At 43.3% G+C, this 21,367-nt stretch overlaps 2 long non-coding RNA genes across 2 annotated transcripts; both read left to right on the top strand.

Annotated features, from left to right (window-relative positions):
* Positions 1 to 15,054: 15,054 nt before the first annotated feature.
* Positions 15,055 to 18,839, top strand: LOC125556304. The gene is made up of 7 exons (XR_007305053.1): positions 15,055 to 15,271; positions 15,345 to 15,901; positions 15,991 to 16,419; positions 16,577 to 16,768; positions 16,863 to 16,988; positions 17,091 to 17,217; positions 18,680 to 18,839. It is a non-coding gene; the product is annotated as an uncharacterized LOC125556304 (long non-coding RNA).
* Positions 18,840 to 18,847: 8 nt separating this feature from the next.
* Positions 18,848 to 20,355, top strand: LOC125556305. Its single transcript, XR_007305054.1, has 4 exons — positions 18,848 to 19,136; positions 19,226 to 19,915; positions 19,988 to 20,063; positions 20,143 to 20,355. It is a non-coding gene; the product is annotated as an uncharacterized LOC125556305 (long non-coding RNA).
* Positions 20,356 to 21,367: the final 1,012 nt, after the last annotated feature.

Genomic DNA, 21,367 nt, shown 5'->3' with positions numbered 1-21,367 from the left:
CCTGCACAGACATCTCAATAGTGACCCCAAGTCCATAGGAATAGTGAAGGGGCTCAGTGGCTCCAGGATAAGAGGGATATATCCTGACGGTACAAAGGTACTGGCTCTGGTTGAAGTCTCTGAACTGCTCCTCGACGGTATATTTCGGATACCACTGATAGCCTGACTCGACCATCACTCAAACCAACATGGCCGTGTGGCCGGGCACGTTGAGGCACCGGGTCAGATGAACCACTTGGTTCTGGGAACGGGTGGCCATCTGAAAGCACAGAATAATGCAAAGGCATTAGAATTTTCTAGGTGAAATCGGACAGCATAACGGCTGTAAATGCTCAGAAAAAGATTTGAGACATCCACAACAGTTTGCAACACCACTCAACAACATCATATCAAGGTTCTGATTCAACTGACAACATACTAAAAGTAGTAGAAACTGTACTGAGGCTTGTAACAACAATCCTATAAGCTACTAAGGATTAGTAACACGTGAACCTGATAGAAAGAAGAGAGCCTAGTCCTTAACCCACGTAGAATGAGAAGAGAATGACTCAGATCAGAGGGCATAAGGTAAAGGAGTAAAAGAGCCTTACGTTCCCTCCCACAATCAATTCCCCTACATATAACTAAAGCATTTCTAGACTCGACATCGACCAGTTTGGCTCAACGAACCTACAGGCAGTCCGGCTCTGATGTCAATGCTGTCAGGACCCCGATTCCAAGTCACATTGATCTAGCCGGTAACACCTCATATCACATTGCGGCCTCACGCACGGTATCCCCACGGGTGTCGCCTTACCATGGCCCGGGACCGTTTGCGCCTTTTGGCTCACATATATGATAGTGTCGCTAGCATCCATATGACAGAGAACCCGGGCCGACATGGCTAGTCGTGAACCCAAAGCGGCACAGACCTATGGGGACAGGCATACATGAATCACATCGAGCATGTCAGTCATCAGCGAGTGAATCCGGGCTGTAGCACTGGGCTAACAAGACTCCGGGGAACCCGGGCTGTAGCAGGCTAGGCAGGACTCCGGAAGTCACTGTGTGACATTTCCCCGAAGGGACAGACATAGGAACGAAGAGAAACACATGCCAGCCAGTCAAGTGTCCTGAGCAGTAGTGCTAGGCTAGCAGGACTCCGGTGAACCGGGTTGTAGCGGACTACTATGGCTCAAGGAGCACTAGACTACATTTCCCCATAAGAGAGGCTTCCAAGGATAAACAACTAGATTGTCGGATCCCATACATACCAAGCATTTCAATCATACACACAATATGCTCAAATGTGCAAATACAACATGGCATCACAACAAATCTCTATGACTTAAGTACTTTATTTAAAGGCTCCAGAGAGCCATACATAACATGTTCATACAGGTAGGGGTCACATGACCCAACACTCAAGTCATACAAGCATACAAGCACATGCGGAAGCAAATAGTATGGGTACAGACACTAGAAAGAAAGAAAGCTTGTCGAAGCCTGTCTATCTAAATAGGGCCCTCCATGGCCAGGATCGCCACCTGGGTGGCAAGTTACTCACCGACGTCGAGGTCTACATAAAACCCATCGGAGGGGGTGGTGTTGTCGTCTGAAAACAGTAATTAAAGCAACATGAGTACAAAGGTACTCAGCAAGTCTTACAACAGAACCCATTCTCAAGAAGGTGGTGGAGTTATTGCAGCAAGCCAGCTTTGACTCTTGGCTAAGCTATCCTACGAGACACCACTAGTAAAATAGTTTTCGCACACGAGTCCACTAATCACCCACACAATACTCCACCAGGGATCCTCCCTCGTCATCCTACGAGAGGGCCATCCTCGGTACTCACACTTATGTTGAGTCTTTTAGTAGTAACCATTAACTTGTCTATGAACTGTATAGGCAACCAAGTAGTCCTTTACCGCGGACGCGGCTATTCGAATAGTTTTATACCCTGCAGGGGTGTACTTCATCACACATGTTTTCACCACTTAGCGTCTGCACACGAAATGTGCTCGGCAGACTTCAAGCGAAAGCCGACGTGGGTGTAGACCACGACCTGACTAACCGCACAAGTCTCTAGTCCAGGTTTATCACCTATTCGGTTTCCATCCGCAAGGAAATCCGGCCGGGGTGTCCTCAACGGCCCCAAACGATGTGTACAGGGTCCCGAGACGCCAAACGGGCGCCCGGCATACCCGGCCACAGTGTATCTACCGCATCATAGGCCACCCCTAGGGTCAGCGCTACGCACGGCCGCCAACACATAACCTACAAACACCAGAAACTAGTTGCAACTCCTGGACAGAGGACGAGAGGGGTCATATTTCAGGGCCCAATGTGTGGTAGTAGCTGAATCTTAAATCACGCATACAGATCTCAGTTCTTATGGACAGCCTCAATGAAACAACCCACCATGTACTCCTACATGGCCTCTCATTGATACCTTTACCACAACATGTTCAACACATCCCTCACATTACCGACATAATCATTTCACTCTAGCCCATCACCCAGATGAACCAGACCTGACCCAACTCTAAGCATAGCAGGCATAGCAAGGTAGGAAACACATACATGGCTCAATCAACTCCTACACATGCTAGTGGGTTTCATCTAGTTACTGTGGCAATGACAGGTCATGCAGAGGATAAGGGTTCAACTACCATAGCACACAGCAGTCTGAAACGTTGTTGTCTTAATGCAGTAAACGAGAGCAGAGGCGAGAACATGGGATTGTATCGATATAATCAATGGGGCTGCTTGCCTGATGGAGTGGTAGTAGGGTACTGCCCTTCAGCTGGATACTCGGAGATATCCTCTGAGGCAGAACCTACCATGAAAGACACCATAGAATATAATCAACACATGGCAATATGCAACAATATGATGCAAGCTATGACATGGCAAAATGAGGTGTCCTGCCTAATGCAATGTGAAACAAGTTGAAATGGGTCCATTTGAATCAAAGATTCAAATGGAAGCTTAAGTTCTTATGCATAATAAGTGTATTAGCTTGTTTCACCTAAACAGCAAGGTTAGAGTGTTTTTTCATGCATGAAACCATTACAGATGGAAAGATTGAATTTTTCTGATCATTTTTCATATATAATTTGTTTGATTTGGAGCTATGGTTGATTTTCTATGATTTTTAGAAGTTTTGGCTATTTTCTGGAATTTCCTATATAAGAATAAATCCAGAAAATAAATAACTGCGTCAGCACTGCGTCACTGTGACGTCAGCGGTCAACGGGGCTGGTCCAGGTCAAACTGACTTGTGGGCCCTGCGTGTCAGTATTAACTAAACTAACTAAAATTAGTTAGTGCTAACCCTAGGTTAATTAGCAGAGGGGAGCCCCACTTGTCATAGACTCAGGGGGAGTCAACCTGGGCCCACCCAATCAAAGTCAACGGGTCAAACCCGCCGGCGAGCCCAGACGCGGCGGTGGAAGTGCATCTACGCGTTCCGGTGACCAAATGGGCGGCGGAGAGCATCTACGCATTGCTGGGAGCAAGCCGCAGGATTTGGTGGCAGTGGTTGGGCTCGGGGTTGCCGAAAACGTCGCCGGCGACGAGCTGTGCGGATGCCGGAGTCGGGTGAAGATGAACCCGAGGCTACAGGGCACGGCGAGGCATGTGGGGTGGTGTGTTGGGCTCCTGGGGATGCGGTGAGCACGTTGGACACAGTGGTGTGGCCAGTGGGTGGCCGAAGCATCGTCGGCGATGAGCTCCGCGGCGGCGCGTGTGGGTGAGCTACATGCAGTCGCTACGGGGCTCGAGAGGGAGGACGGAGAGGATAGGGAGGTGGCCAGGCTCACGGTGGTTGCAACGGAGCTGACGGCGAGGTCGGGGACGGCCTGTTGCGACGGTGACGGCAAAGGGGATCTCCGGCGGTGGTCGACGAAGACAGGGTCGGTGGAGGCGGTGCAGGGCGTGCGAGCGCTCGGGGCTCGGCCTGCTTGACGTAGTCGACGACGGCGGAGCGAACGGACACGGTGGCGCGGCACGGGGATGACGTAGAGCGCGACTACGACGGCGGTGCGGCTGCGGCGGCATCGGCCATGGTGCGGGAGAGCGAGGGAGAGGAGCTAGGGAGGAAAGGGTGTGTCTGCGAGCTCCGGGGAGGAGTGCGTGACCGACCCAGGGCGGCAGAACGACGAGGGGAGGAAGCAGGGCAGCGAGCAGCTGCGTGGCGCGCGCTGGTGCCGGCGTCGAGCACCTGGCTGCCTGCCTGGCCGAGCCAAGCAGCTCGCTGGAGCGGTGGCTGGGCTGCGCCGGCTGGTGGGCTTGCCAGGTGGGCGCCAGGTAAGCCTCTGCTTTGCTTTGTTTTTCTTTTTCTATTTTTTTGTAAGTTTGTTGTTTTATAAAAAATAGTGAGGCACTTACAAAAATCCTGAAAATAATCATAGGCTCTGTTTAGATTATTTCCAACAGCCCACACTTATTTCTAGAATTATTTGAGCATTTGAAATATTTTATAGCATTTAAATGCCCAAATGCAAATACTATATGGATTAAGCCAATGACCTTAAGATGTCCTAGAAAAATGTGCACCATTTTTGTCAAAGGTTTTAACCCAAAACAAAAAGGGTGGACTTTTTAGAAGGGCATTTCAGGTTCATTGAAAAAGTTTTTAGTAAACCCTAGTTGTTCCAGGGGGTGCTGGGGGGTTCTATCATCCCCATTTCATATTTCTGGGAAATTTAGACATGATGCAATCACTCTAATGCATGAACTAGCTAGGGTGTGACACATACCGATTCGACCAATCCAACGGTCCAAGAGACTCCTCAAGTTACTTTCGTCGTCAGCCGTTAGATTTACTTTCCGTTTCCGTTACGTTTCACGCTCCTCTGTTTACCGCGAGGCAACCACCTACTTAATAGCCGGGTTGTGGCTGAGTTGGGCATTGAATCTTCCAGCATTCCTCTCAAGGATGAACCCTAAACATATACAGCACATCTGATAGTAATATAAGCCCAGATTGGGGCCTCTTTCCTCACAATTCTCTGAAATTCATCCATACAGATCTCTTCTCTGATGTTGTTGAGTAACTAGGTCCTGACAGACGGGCCAAGCCCTGCGCGCTCCTCCGTCGACCGTGGCTGCCGGTGACGTGCGCATGGCGTTCCATGACGAGGTTGTGGAGCCGAGCGGCAGTCACCACGACATGAGGAGGAGACGGCGACGTGCGCGGATGGGTGCATCTTTCCGCGCGTCGTCCGAGGGACGGCGGCGTTGCCGGCATTGTCGTCCTCATACAACAGTGCGATAGTGCAGATCCTGAAGGCCTTCTCCATCCAAGGTAACCCCCCACCTTTTCTTTGATTTCTGCATTTTGGGCTTCAAAATTTGGGGATTTTCGATCTAGGGTTAGGGTTTTGTATTTGGGGAAAATTGGGGATTTCATAAATTTGCAAATCCCACTCCTCGTTGCTTTCCAAAACGTATAAAGTGCCAATCCATCATAAACATGAAGTATAGTCCCTTAATCATGATCAGATAATCAATCACACAGAATACTTATGCCCTAAACATGTAACTGAGACCATTATGCTTGGACAAAAAACCATTTGTATTGCAATCATATCGAGGGGTGAAACCATTATTGTTAGAATTTAACCGAAATAAGTTAGCAGTAAAACATGAACGTTGGGTGCTAACTGTAAACCATTATAATTTAATCATGATCAGTTAGCACTAGCATCTGAAATTAGACCGTGGCATTAGCAATTAGCATCATGGTCTACCAAACATGCTCATGATACCAATATTAGTATGAACTTTTTAGCTTAAAATCATTAGGATCTAGACCCTTAATTAAGCATCTAGAAATAGGCACTGGTGCTTCAGAAAAACCTGGTTTATTTTTTAAGCACCTCCCTCAGCATCTAGCATTGTACAAGGCCTAAGCGTAGCGGAATATGATGTACTTATCGTGATTTGTGGGGACCAGTAGAGTATAGCCCATGATGGATGCACCTTGGGGTCTCCAGCAAGGGGAGATGACTGGGGAAGAAAGGCAGCAGTAGGGTAGATGGCAGTAGGAAGCCACCGGCACAGCCTTGCGGTTTCCGGCAGTGGATGTTGGTCTTTTGATCTCCTTAGCACCCTTTTAGGATCGGCGGTTAAGAGTTTGTTGGGGTTTAACCCATGTATACCTGTGTATATTTGCCCAAGGGGCACAACCTCCTACTTTTATATCTTATATATCCAATAATCGAAAAGCAGGATGAGCCTACACAAAATTACCTCCCATCAAACAAAGAGAAATATCCTAGACGGACCTACTCCTACATATCTACACTGATTTTCTTCTGCACCTGCTTTTGCCATTCATGGTAAATAGAGAAATGCTCAGATAGAACATTTGGATTGAATTTTGGGTATATGATTATCAAACAAGAGAAAGCTCCCAGATTTTTCAAATTGCAGAATACCAGCAACGAACACAGCGTTTTTCTGGCAGCCAGTGTTTTTTCTCGATGGCCCTGCCATGGAACAGAGTTTGGCTCGTTCGCCTGGTATTCGTAGGAGTTTGGCCCTTTCCCCAAGTGTACTAGGATGCTATTTCTTTTACAGACCAGAAAAAGGGGGAAATATAGTTACATGGGAATTGAATCTGCACACGCAGAAAACATGCAAAACAGAATCTATAGTTACTATTAAAAGACCAAACATTACTTCCCCTACGTGCACCCCACAAAGTGCACACATGATAACCCCGCACGTCCGATCAAACCCACTTAGATGCATCCAACAGTTCACGTTACATCCACCATAATACAAACAGATCTACGGTTCAAAACCAATGTTCTGCCGGCAGACTCCCCCGTCCAGGATGCTACACAGCCCCACCACACCAGAATCCTCCACGATCAATGCCGCCATCACGCCACGAACCTCGCCTCGGCCAGCCGTCCTCGACCTGCCTTGCTTCCCTACCTCTCCTCGCCCCGTCGTCCTCGACCTGCCTTGCTTCCCTACCTCTCCTCGCCCCATCGTCCTCGCCACGCCGCCCTCGCCCTGTCCGCGACGTCCTTGAGCCGCCTTGCTTCCCTACCTCTCCTCGCCCCGCCGTCCTCGCCACGCCGCCCTCGCCCTGTCCACGACGTCCTCGACCCGGTGGACGTCCTCAACCCGGCACGCTACCCTGCCTGCGGTGTCATCACCCCGTGTGGGTAGCACCATCTCAACCTGCCAGGGCCACAGGTTAGATCAAGTTAATTTGCACGTCTTATGATCCGACAAAAGAAAAAGGAAATTGCTCTTTCAATCTGAGTCTGTAATTTGTACTATGGTGGATGATACTTACAGTAGATCATGAAGAAACTGAGTTGATAAAAATTGATACTTACAATATATCATGAACAAGCTGAGTTGACGAAGGGTTAAATAAGTGTTTCACAAAAGGAACCATTGAAAAGACAATATGTCATCCTCTCAGCGTAGTGGGATACGTACTCCCTTTCAGGACCTGACAAATAACAATAATTCAGGTAAATACATATATCACCTACTCTTACCTACTTTGATCATTTTAATTAAGTGTTCTTTTCGACAGGTTTTGACACTTTGGAGAGGCCCAGTGCGCAGTCTGCTGTCACCCAGCAACGACACACACCAGCTGCGGAAGGTCATATCGGCATTTGTCTGTCAACAACTAACATTGTGCATACAAATTATGATGCAGGCATACCTGTTCATGTGATAATGAGTGATCTGACTCCACCTCATGGTCCAAATTCATTAAGAACACCAGATATCACCGTTTCTAACAAGGAAAATGTCAATAATATCGACTCTGCCATTTTCTCCTCCCAACTGACTATGTTACCACCGCCACCTCAATCCTACAGAGGCACCAGTTCATATGGTAATCAATTGTTGCTCATATTAACTACCATACAGAGTAAAAACAACTCTTGCTCTTGTTGTCTTGTACCAAATTAACACTTATTGTACATAAGCAAAACAAGCACTTAAGCGGCAGAGGGAAAATGCTCGCTATGAGCAACATAAGCAAGTGATATTGCAAAGCCTACGTGACAAATGGCGTCGAACCAAATCGTCAACAGTACTCCTTACTACTGCAGAACAAAATCAATCCGATAAAGGTGATGCCAGCTACATGGAACACTGTATATCCAATCTTTGATTTCCTAACTGACGGTCACTCAATGTTTCTTTAGCTGATGAAGATTGTGATTGGCTACACACAAATGATGCATACCAGAGACAAGACTTTGGAAGGAGGATGCTGCGAGACAACATACTCACTGCGTCGTCATGTGGACACAATCCCATCGACAAATATAATGGTGATTTAATTGACTACTGCTTAGGTTCATACCTTTCATTCATAGCTCATACCTGCCCATTTTACCTGACTATGCTGTCAGGAAATGACCACGAAGATGATGTATATGGAATACTGGAGCCCGATGGCAACACAAACAACATTGATGGTTCGCATTAATGCATATATGGTTCTTTGTTTAATTTACGATATCTTGTACATTATTACAAACTAATATTTGTCTACTATAGGCTGCTTGGGAGACGGAAACCAAGTAGAAGTTGAATACCTTGAACCTGATGAAGAAGCTAGGATGTTCTCCCACCAAGGTAGGAATCAAATTCTGTTAGTGTTGTTTCTGCATATCAAAAGATGCCTGAATATTCAAATTCTGTTCCAGGTGTTGAATTTGAATCCTACCGAGTTGAACGATGTCACACTGATGGAACAAACACAAATGATCCTCATGATAGGGTTTACATTAACCTTCCCAGAAATCACCACGTCCTTAGGGAAGTTAGGGACTGCCTCCACTATGGAGCATTGCGGTTTCAATACGAGGGACCTGCATTTTGTTGCAGAAAGGGGAAAGTAGGTTTATTTACACCCGAGGTTCCGGACGAATTGAAACGGCTGTTCACAAGTCAATGTGATGACGATGCTACATATTTTCAAGACAATATTCGGTATTTCAACTCTCACTTCTCATTCGCAAGTCTTGGAGTCACCCTTGATCGTCGAGTAAGCACTGCGACAGGAACCGGCGTATATACCTTCCGTGCATGTGGGGGGTTGTACCACGCTCTTGATGATCTGGTGCCAGCTGATAATGGCCCTAGGCATTTGCAGCTCTATATTTATGATACAGATCATAACTTGGTGCACAGGGCTAAGAGGTCTCCAGATCTAAATATAGATCTCATACAGAAAATTCTGCTAATACTAGAGTCGAACCCTTATGCGCAGGCTTTCAAGAGCCTTGGTTATGTTCCAAATCTAGATGAGTACAAGATCTCACTCAACACAGATATCAAGTTGGATCAGCGTAGGTACAATGCCCCAACGACTTCTCAGGTGGCAGCAATATGGGTTGAGGGGAGGGACCCACAAAATTGTTTTGACAGGAGTGTTGTCGTGCATGGTAAAAAAGGAGAATGTCGGTGTCAAAACCGGCGGATCTCGGGTAGGGGGTCCCGAACTGTGCGTCTAGGTCGGATGGTAACAGGAGGCAAGGGACACAAAGTTTTACCCAGGTTCGGGCCCTCTCGATGGAGGTAAAACCCTACATCCTGCTTGATTAATATTGATGATATGGGTGTTACAAGAGTAGATCTACCACGAGATCAGAGAGGCTAAACCCTAGAAGCTAGCCTATGGTATGATTGTATGTTGTCATTGTTTTCCTACGGACTAAAACCCTTCGGTTTATATAGACACTGGAGAGGGTTAGGGTTACACAAGGTTGGTGACAAAGGAGGAGATATCCATATACGTATTGCCTAGCTTGCCTTCCACGCCAAGTAGAGTCCCATCCGGACACGAGACGAAGTCTTCAATCTTGTATCTGCATAGTCTAACAGTCCGGCCAATGGAGATAGTCCGGCTGTCCGGAGACCCCCTAATCCAGGACTCCCTCAGAGACCGACCCCTGTATATTAGAGCCTACTATGGGTTCTATGACCCATTGTCATATCCACTGTTTTTCCCACGTGGGGAGACTGGTTGGAATCGCTGGATGTCGTATGTTCAGGCCCCCGATGCCACCACCCAAGATCATGCGCATAATTCTGGACTGCAAGAAAACCGGGCCTCTCAACTACATACAGGTATTATGTTCATTACTAATGTGTTAACTACTTACTATCTTTAAGAATATAAAAACAGTTGTCTTTGTTCACCTCTCAAACAGATGGAAACTTGGTTAATGGAAGGGAACAATTTGGGAACTTTGTGCCAGCTAAAGACCGAGGCACTGATTTACATACATGTATGATGTTCATTATTAATTTTTTATTATCTACTTACCATATTTGTGAATAAAAACTTATGTCTTGGTCGACCTATCAAACAGATGATAATTTGATTAATGAAAGGGAACAAGTTGGCAACTTTGTGCCAGATGAAGACCATGCCACTGGTGTACATGCAGGTATCAGTCATCTTTGCTTATTCTTAAGCAAATCTTATGTTGTCAAACATTATGAGTCAATCACAATTCTACTGTTATTTATCTTCGATATTGTAGATGATAATGAGGATAACCAAGATGAGGATCTTGGTGACAATGAGGTGAATGCAACACAATCCAGGAAATTTGTTAGTGCGAGGGAGTACTACTGCTTCAAGCTACAGGTTAGGAAGAAGCTTTTTAACATCATCTTGTTCGGTGGGTGCCTTTTCCAACAGTGGGCTGTTGACATGTATATCAAGATTGAGACTATGAGGCTGGACTGGTACTCAAAGCCAGAAAATCAAAAGGTTATACGAGCTGACCTCTACCAGGTATCGTGCTTGTGGTTATTCCAATACATCCTAATACAACGACTTATTGAAAATCATGCCTTTTCCATAACCTTGTATACTATTACAGGGTCTTGTTGACACCATCGTTGCCGGCGAGTCACGCGGTGATCGAATTGGCAAGAGAATCGTGCTTCCACGTACGTTTCCTGGTGGTGATCGTGACATGCAGCGGAGGTTGCTGGATGCAATGGCAATAGTCCAACGGTCGGGTAAACCGGATTATTTTATCACAATGACTTGCAATCCATATTGGGAGGAGATAACCCAGAATCTGATGCCTGGACAACTGCCACAAGACTGTCCAGACCTTGTGGCAAGAGTATACAAGGCTAAACAGCGAGATATGATGGACTTGCTAACTAAGGGTAAGCATTTCGGAGAAGTCGCAGCTTATGTACATGTCACGGAGTTTCAAAAATGAGGCCTCCCTCATGAGCATATACTTTTAATCATGAAAGCAAATAGCAAGTTAGCGACACCAGATGACTATGATCGGGTGATATCCGCAGAGATACCTGACAAAGAGAAACACCCCGTCCTACATGAGCTGGTCGTCAAACACATGCTGCACGGACCCTGTGGTGAATTGAAAAAAAGTTGTCCTTGCATGATTGATGGACAATGTAGGTTTCATTATCCGCGAGATTTTTGTGATGCCACACAACAAGGTAAAGACTCTTATCCCATCTATCGGAGGAGGGACGATGGGCGTGGAGTTAGGATCAGAGGAGCAAATTTGGACAATAGATGGGTGGTCTCTTACAACCCTTCTCTGCTTATGCGATACAACTACCACATTAATGTGGAAGCATGCTTGAGCAACAAGGCAGTCAAGTATTTGTTCAAGTACATCTATAAAGGCCATGATCGGGCGTCCTTTGCATTCGAGCAGGACATAATCAATGATGGTGAAATCATCAATGAAATCCTGCAATACAGGGATGCACGCTATGTATCTCCTCCGGAGGCTATTTACAGGATTTTTGGTTTCAAAATGTTTGGTGTCAGTCCATCAGTGCTGCAGCTCCAGCTTCATTTGTCGAACATGCATACAATTGCATTTAAAGCTGGTGAAAATCTAGAAGATGTTGTTGCTCGACCATCTTCATCCAGGTCCATGCTTACCGAGTACTTTGAGATGAACCGGAGAAATCCGCAAGCATGGAAATTGTTGTACATAGAGTTTCCAGAGCATTATAGATGGATAGCTGGAAAAAAGAAGTGGCAGAAGAGAAGAAATAACAGATCACAGATTGGAAGACTTGTCTATGCACACCCTGCTGAAGGAGAGAGGTACTACTTGCGTGTGCTGCTAAGTCATGTCCGAGGTGCCACTTCATTTGATGATTTAAAAACAGTAAATGGCAACCTATGCACTTCCTTCAGAGAGGCATGTGAGCACCTAGGCCTCATTGAGCACGACAAGACTCTTGATGATTGCATGACAGAGGCAGCCACATTTCAGATGCCTTGTGCCCTAAGACGGTTGTTTGCGACTATATTGGTATTTTGCGAGGCAACAGGAATCCGACAATTGTGGGAGAAACATCTACCATCAATGTGTGAGGACTACCGCCGTAATGAATCCAACGAATCAGTACTTGAGCAGATGGTCCTTCGAGATATTAGGGATATGTTGCAATCCATGGGAAAGGATATTAAAAGCTATGGACTTCCGGATCTGGTTGAGACCGATGGTTCTTATGATAGTGAGTACAGAGAGGTAACAGAGGAGAGGCAGATCACTGCGGACAAAGAACATCTAGATCTATTTAGCAGTTTGAACAATGAGCAGCTAGCTAGTTTCAATGACATAATTGATCATGTGATGAACAAAAAAGACAGATATTCTTTGTTGATGGTCCAGGAGGCACTGGGAAGACATACCTGTACAAGGCATTGCTTGCAAAGGTGCGTTCCATGAGCCAAATAGCAATCGCAACTGCTACATCTGGTATTGCAGCATCGATAATGCCTGGAGGACAGACAGCACACTCCCGATTCAAAATTCCAATCAAGCTCACTGACAACAGTATGTGTGGTTTTACAAAACAGAGTGGTACAGCAGAGTTGCTTAGACAGGCATCCTTGATAATTTGGGACAAAGTCGCTATGACAAAACGACAAGCAGTTGAGACGCTTGATAGATCACTACAGGATATAATGGAATGTTCTTTGCCGTTTGGAGGAAAGGTTGTTGTCTTTGGTGGTGATTTCAGGCAAGTCCTACCCGTTGTGACACGTGGGACAAGAGCACAGATCACGGATGCTACGCTTCTGAGATCCTATCTTTGGGAGAAGACCCGCAAGGTACGTCTCACGCGCAATATGCAGGCACAGGCTGATCCTTGGTTCTCAGAATACCTACTAAGGATAGGCAATGGAACTGAAGAGACAATTGGCGACGATTATGTCCGTCTCCCTGACGACATTGTCATTGGCTATACCGATGATGAAAAAGCTATTAACATGCTCATCGAAAATGTCTTCCCATCTTTGCAGGCCAATGCAAGATCGAGAGAGTACATGAGTGCACGTGCTATTCTTTCGACCAAGAACGATCATGTCGATGACCTGAATGACAAGATGATCTCCAGGTTTCCAGGCGAAGAAAAGTTATACCATAGTTTTGACTCAATCGAGGATGACCTGCAGAATAATTACACAATTGATTTTTTGAACTCGATCACACCAAATGGCTTGCCCCCTCATGTTTTGAAATTAAAGGTCAACTGCCCGGTCATTCTGCTCCGGAACCTCGACCCTCATAATGGCCTATGCAATGGAACACGGCTTATGATCAGAGCCTTTCAGGATAATGCAATTGATGCGGAGATTGTTGGTGGTCAGCATGCTGGAAAGAGGGTGTTTATACCTAGGATCCCTATGTCGCCCTCGGAGGACATCTCACTTCCTTTCAAACTTAAGAGAAAACAGTTCCCCATCCACCTGAGTTTTGCGATGACAATTAACAAGGCACAGGGTCAGACCATCCCAAATGTCGGCATTTACCTTCCCGAGCCAGTATTCTCAGATGGTCAGCTCTATGTTGCATTGTCAAGAGGAGTGTCGAGAGAGACGACGCGGATTTTGGCCAAGCCAAACAAAGGTGTTGATAAATCCGGGAAAAGCACCAAGAACATTGTCTACAGATATGTTTTGGAGAAATGAGGTAGGTGCATTATTCCATTATTATTTCTTTTCACCTACTATGTCACTTTCAAAACCAACTTATGTAAGCGGCTTCTTACAAGCTTATCATCCTTGTAGCCGTATGTCATGTCATGCACTAATCACTTCACAGTTTTTGTTGATTCAGGTTTGACAAATATTTCGTGTTCAGGAGAATTGAGGCTTTGCTGTGGTTATTGGTCTCCACATGTCCCAACTTGTAAACCTATTTGGAAGAGAAGAACATGGTGGAATGATGCTACGACATGGTGTCAGATCATCCATAATAAGGAACACTTTTTGTTGTATTCTGTACTAGCTAAATTTATCCTTCCGAATTCTGTTCTGTTAAAAGATATTCTTCAACACCTAAGTGCTATGCGCTATGATATATTTGTAATGAAAACTGGAAAAGTCGATGAGATTTCTGTAATATATTGAAGTTAAAAGGCGTTATTACTACTATCTTGCACATATGCCGTTCCCGGATCTATAGCACACGAGCTCACATGCTTTCTTTTTCAGAAAAAGAAAATTGAAAATAATATAGCGTACAGTGTTCAGAAAAGAAGATAAGGTATGTAACAGGCTAAAATGATGGATAACCACACTGTACGAGAATACCTCTTCCAACATGCATCAAACCAGCTTCTTCTTCACCTCTTCACTGATTTCCCCCTTGGCTGGCTTGCTCATCACCAACACATAGCAGGTATGCCTGTTGGTAGTCCCCCCAGTCGCAAGCTCATGTACAAGAACGCAACCACCATACATCACCTTAATTTCAAATGAAACGGAAAAATAAGTTTCTCAAATATTTAAAGGCTGTGCCTTTTCTGAATTACACAAGGAAGGTGGGCCAAACCCAATATTTATGCATATAAAGTGTACTACGAAAATAACTCCATAATTTTGTGTGGGGGGTATAAAAAAAGTGGGGCCTCAGATAAATCCGGGGATGATAGCAATCAGGAGTCCCCAATTATCGCGATAGTAGTTTCCTTTCTCTCACGATTCTTCCTTATATTGCGACATACCATTACTTTCGACCTCTCCTCCATCCTCCCTCGCGAACTCTCAGCCGCATCCCAACATACCTCCACGACAAGTCTCTCCACCTTGCCACACACATCTGCCCTTGGTGCTACCTCCACGACAAGTCTCTCCACCAAGCCGCATACATCTGCCCTTGGTGAAGCACCATCATCGTCCATGTCTGCTCCACCATCACCGGTGCCCCATGCGGGTCAATCTCCAACCAGATCCGGTACTATTGTCCATGCTATCGACACGGTAATAACATATTATATCTCTGTTCTTCCTATGCAAGGTTTCCTATCTAAAAGTGTCATGCTTGGGTTTTCAGGAAAACATCAACAAGGTAGCAAAGGATGAGGATATAAATAATATGCAGATTGAAGAGGAGATAAAGAAAGACGAGGATACAAACACTGAGTCGGCAGAGGTGATACAAGAAGAATCTACAATGGAGGATACAGAGAATATGCAGATTGAAGAGGTGATAACCGTACAAGAGGATACAGATCCCAAGTCCACAAAGGCTACACAAGAGTCCATTACGAAGGGTCCACAAAACATGCTTTTTGATGCTGTCATAACCAAGGCTGGAGGTACAATCCCCGAATCGACAGAGGCAAGTTTTCTTTCCACATGTCATTACTATTCAATTAAAATGCCACAGGTCAGTTTGTAATATATTAGTACAATATCATATAAAAAGATATTCTCTCTATTACAATATTGTACTACCACGTGTTTCAGCTACCGAGCGATGACGAATCAAGTGAAATACTGAACAATAATGAAGTGGAGGAAAGTAATTGCATGAAGAGCTCAGAATATACACCTATTCTTGATGAAAACATAGCAAACAGAGAGGCCAAATATTCTGAACATACACAGGTGGCTTCCCCTTTCCAACTATTTCTTCCAAAATCATTCTAATTATATTATATCCTGCATATGGGTAATTCTTTTAATATTGTTCTCAGAAATTAACCCACAATGAAACAAGTCAACAAATGGTGGTAAATGAGGACAAGGAATTGGCACAAACACCCGGCACGGAAGGTCTTCAAACTATAGAGGACAAGCTAACAATGCTCGTGCATATAAAGAAACATATACGACGGCATAACAAGCCTAAGATAGCACGAGACTATGTTGTTTCTCCACAAGGCACAGAACAAAACCTTCAATGTCCTTGTACTGCTACATTATTGTTTTTGTGTTCATTATCATTAAATGTTATCATGGCCATCATGACAGATTATGCCTGCACTGGCGATGATTGGTCCGTTATACAAAATATCAGATCCGAAACCAGCAAAGAAAGAAATTTAGTGAGCATCGGCGACACATTTCTGAAAAAAAGACATTTACTATCTCTTCTAACTCCCGGAGAATGGGTTGGCGACGAAGTAAGTATATTATTATTATTATTATTATTATTATTATTATTATTATTATTATTATTATTATTATTATTATTATTATTATTATCGCATTAGGACAGGAAGATACTATTTGATTATGAGTATGTGTCATCTAATATACTATGTATACTTTTAATTGTAGGTAATAAATACGTACATAAATTGCATGACTGCTACGGAGCATCTACAAGTAAGGTCAGGTGGAACCGTGTTCTTAGAGAATGCATGCATCTCAAAGATGATAAAGATCGGTAGCTATCTGCCCTCAGATGACACGGATGCTGCACCAGCATGGGTATTACACAGAGCCAAAGCGTATTTGGAAAATGATATGGTTAGTCTTAGTTTTCTACATATTTCTATGAATTACAGCGAGAACGACCAATTCGTCCACATACGAGTACAACTAAAATAATCATTTTCTTCAGATACACATTCCAATAAACATGGACGACGTTCACTAGTACCTATGTGTTATAAATGCCAAAAAACAATGTGTTCAAGTGCTCGACTCGCTAGGCCCATACATGAACCGCAAGGACCTCATTGATACGGTTAGTCCTTAGTCCTACTGCCCCATCGTTTCTACAAGCTTTTTTTTCTTATTTCTTGCTTGTGATGCTTATACTTTTTCCATTTGTTGGTACAACGGCTAGAAGGACTAGAGGATTTATTCAAATATGCATCCAAGCACATGGAATTAAAATCCGACAAGTGGACTAATCTAGATGTTACAACATGGAAAAGAGAAGAATATATTAATAGCGGTCTTCAAACGGATGGGTACGCCTCCTAATATAACTCAGAACATTTATGCTTAACAGGGCACATTTGGTATGCTATTATGTTTGCTTTATCACTACATAGCATTCCTGAAGGACATTTCATCAACAGATCTGGTATGTCAATGCAATTCTTTACCTTATTGTATGCCAATGCAATTGACACAACACCTCTCATGACATCTAGTCTAAATAATGGAGCTCGAGGCGATAGATTTCATTGGGCTGCATATAGTATAGAAAATGTGTTACAATTTCTGGATTTGAACAACAAATATGTTACTACACACATGGAAAGAAGCAGATAGATGGCATACCTATATGCGTTTCACTAACAATCTTCCACTACACTATATCATCCATGCCAACATAGAGAAACATCTCACATATGAATGACAATGTGGCGAAGGCGCCTGTTGTGCATACAATGGCATAAGCATCAGCAAAGGAAAGATGTCAAATGATGTAGTCACATGTATTTCTGATACAAACTATACAGATATCAACTTGGTTGTTACCCTAGAACTCTCAGTTACTTAGTGCCAGTAATAATGTGACATTACAACATGAGAATACCACACAAATCAAGCAACTGCCACAAAAAGCAACGACTCGACATCAATTATAGATAGCTGATCGTGACAAATTAAGCCACCCAGAATACAAATCCATAAATAAAAAATGTCACCTGACTAAATCCCCACTGATAACCGTAGGTGCACTAATAACATCTAATTGAACAGCATACCTTCAGCAACTAAGCACGTATGCGAGCTGTGAACCCCTTCCTGGAGCGACTATGTGAGCCAAGCACGAGGGGCGATGATTGCGGCGGAAGCGTCAACACACTGAATCTCGGTCCAATTTGAGATGCCTCCTCCCACATCGTGTCCAGCAGCTCGCATCTCGATCTGCTTTGGGGCAGTAGGATGGCGGCGGCAGAACCGATCTAGGGAAGATCCGCGGGGTTGGCGGAGAAAGCAAAGTGACGAGTGGAGAAAGAAAAATGAAGTGATGACTTCCTGTGTCTCACGGTCTCACAGTGGAGAAAGCGAAGTGCAACCGGTGCTCTTTCTTTTTATTTTACTTCTCAGCTGCTGCTTGTGTTTCTCTGGTTACTTGTCAACGCACGAGTGAAATCTGAATTAAATTTTATATGAACCCATTTGGTGAAGTAATAATTATATTGGTCCTCTAAAAAAATGATGCGTCTATAAATTCATTTTTTATTGATAACCCTTTTGTTCATTCGATTTATATTAAAAATTATGCGTTCACAAATTCAATTCTTTTGTTCATAGCCCTTTTGCTCATTTCATTTATATTAGCAGCAAATGTTGTTAAATTCTTTTTAATCGACCATCTCCAGTATGACTGTGTGGTTCAATCATCATCATTTTATAATACTAATATTTTTTATTAATATCTTTGTTATTAATCACATCAATATTCCTATCATCCAGGTCATCTTGTGGTCTCTGGATGTTAAATTATATGGAGTACTTCACGGAAGATAGTTTGTCCGACACTCTCGAACAGGTATATCTTGCATCGTATCATGATACTAATTATTTCATGTTGTGTCATTATTTGAAAACTAAGTCTTATTATTACTACTTCACTTTAGGTTTATATGACAGATTTTAGAACAAAATTAGCTGTCATTTTAGTCGACTCGGAATTCAATGATGACAATATAAGAAACCGAGACATGGATGATGATGAAACCAACACGGATCCCAACGATTGTATGATTGTTGAAAGACCTCCTAACAAACCGAGAGCATCCAACTCATCGTCACAAGTTGAGCTCATGTCGCAATCATTTATCCTTTCACCGTTTGTCACTCCAACAAACGACAACTTAATAGATGAACTTTGCTTGTTCATCAGCATGGTTGATGATATCCCGTTGCTAGAGTAAGACACGTTTTTTTTCAGTTTATATTTATTTCTAATAAACTATTACTCTTGTATAATTATAATTGACATGAATTCCCATTACACAGGAGCGAATGGGTGAAAAGCTCTCAACCTTATCCTATTAGTTTAAACCTGAGACAATTAAAGAACATATTAAAATATGATGAGTACATGGATGCCGATTGTTTTAACATGGCTGTGAGGATACTAGCATGCCACGATGCCCAGCTTGCTAGAGATGTGCCAGTGCACTATATGGATCTATGATTCTGTGTAAGTTATTTTAATCACATTTTACATTTTGCCTCAATTCTACTAATGTTTTCTTACATTATTGTAGTCCATGTCCCACTATGCACGAATCCCAAGTCATCGTGACGGTATGGACATTGCTATGTCGGCACAACTGTTTGATAACTGGCCTGACAGCAATGAGTATCATATCTCAGAATGTGATACGGTAAGATTTGAATTCAAAATTATTGTTTATTTAGTTTTAATGAATGATAATGATTGATGTATTTCTGAATGCATGCATCATTGTAGATTTTATTGCCTTGTGATATTCTTGGGTTATTTTTATTGTTCGTCTTGGACCAACATAAAAAGGTTGTTTCTATTCTGGACCCGCTTTCAATACCTACTTTCGGAAAGCATATATTTAAAACTATGGCCAATGATCTAAACCTTGCACTCCAAGTTGCAAACCCTGCCTTCAAGGATGACATTTTAATATGGGGATGCAAAGTTCCTAATGTTCCCACAAACTCATACGGGTAAGAATCTTGTCAATACATCACAATCTTAATTGATTCATTCAACTCACATGTAACATTTCATACATGCAGTCCCATGTCTGATTATTTGGTTTTCAATTTAATGCACTCATGGCACGATGAGACGCTACATTTTCCGGTACCCAAGGTAAGTATTGCCACCATGCTCATTTCTACACACATTACTCATGTGTTTCAAATAACATTGTTATATAATGCATATGTAGGATGATTTTGAACTGAGGAAGCGATTTTTGGTTCATATTTTGAAGTATGAAGAGAATGAAGTTCTAAACAATATCCCAGTCTTAGAACGAACCATTATAGATCGTATCAAAAGATGGACCTTCCAGAGAGGATCATCATCAAATAATGATTACTAGATAATGTTGCTTAGTTGTTATTTTTAAGTATTTTTGTAATAAGTAACATTTACAATATATTTATGTGATCATTTATTTCTATTTGAAGACATGTGTTTTGGTCTTGTGTTACATGCGTGATTTTTTTCATTTTATTTTTGGAATTTTGGGATCACAACATTTCAATAATGAAAGTCTTTCACCCGTCAAACAGGACCAATGACTTGATCTAAAATAAATTACTATTTTGGAATCATTGGCCGTGACATGCATTTAAATGTCCAGGTAAAAACATAAGACGGAGTTCATATTTTTATTGTAGTAAGATTAGGATACGTGCGTTGCATGTGCACGCTTACTAGTCTCAGTAAAAGCTGTCAAAAGCTATACTCACATATCAGCTAGCTGCCCAAAACATCAGGCTAGCAAGGAGCCGAAACAAGGGAAACAAATAGTAGTACTGTGTTGCCAGAAGAAGCACCAGCAATCTTCAACAAAGAACGCAATTCCTTCGGTTACAGCACCACCCTTAATAGATTAGTCTTTGTATCGTACATTTGCTTCATTAAACACCTCCCTTGCCACCTACTCCAAACAACTTTGTTCCCAACAGCAGCAGCAGATTTTGCATCTCCTCCTTTAACCACAGCGAAGACCAAATTATTATGAAGCCAATGGCTCATCAGTTTAACAACTATTACCTCCGTCCGAAAAAGCTTGTCTTCGATTTATCTAGATACAAATGTATCTAACCATATCTAGACAAATCTAAGACAAGCTTTTTGGGACTGAGGGAGTATGTTGGAAGCATGCTCTGTTTTTAGTATTCCAGACCGACAATAACACAGCTGCTAGTCCAACCAGAACAAGGCACTTAGTGTTGCCAGTAAAAAGAATGAACCAAACTTGCGAACGGACTGAATAATTACAGTTTTATTAGTAGTAAGAGAAAAAGAGATACAAAGTAGTGGTCCACTGAATTATCCGACTTTACAATGGTGATATCCATCATAAATCAGCTCTTAACAAGGATTCATGGGAGGAATAAGGTTGATGATCTGAAGTGACAAGACATACGTGTTGGTGTTGG

Source organism: Triticum urartu, chromosome 5 (genome assembly GCF_003073215.2).
Source record: "Triticum urartu cultivar G1812 chromosome 5, Tu2.1, whole genome shotgun sequence".
Classification (NCBI taxonomy): Eukaryota; Viridiplantae; Streptophyta; class Magnoliopsida; order Poales; family Poaceae; genus Triticum; species Triticum urartu.
The sequence above is the reverse complement of the archived record's forward strand: the minus strand, read 5'-3'. Positions and strand labels throughout refer to the sequence as shown.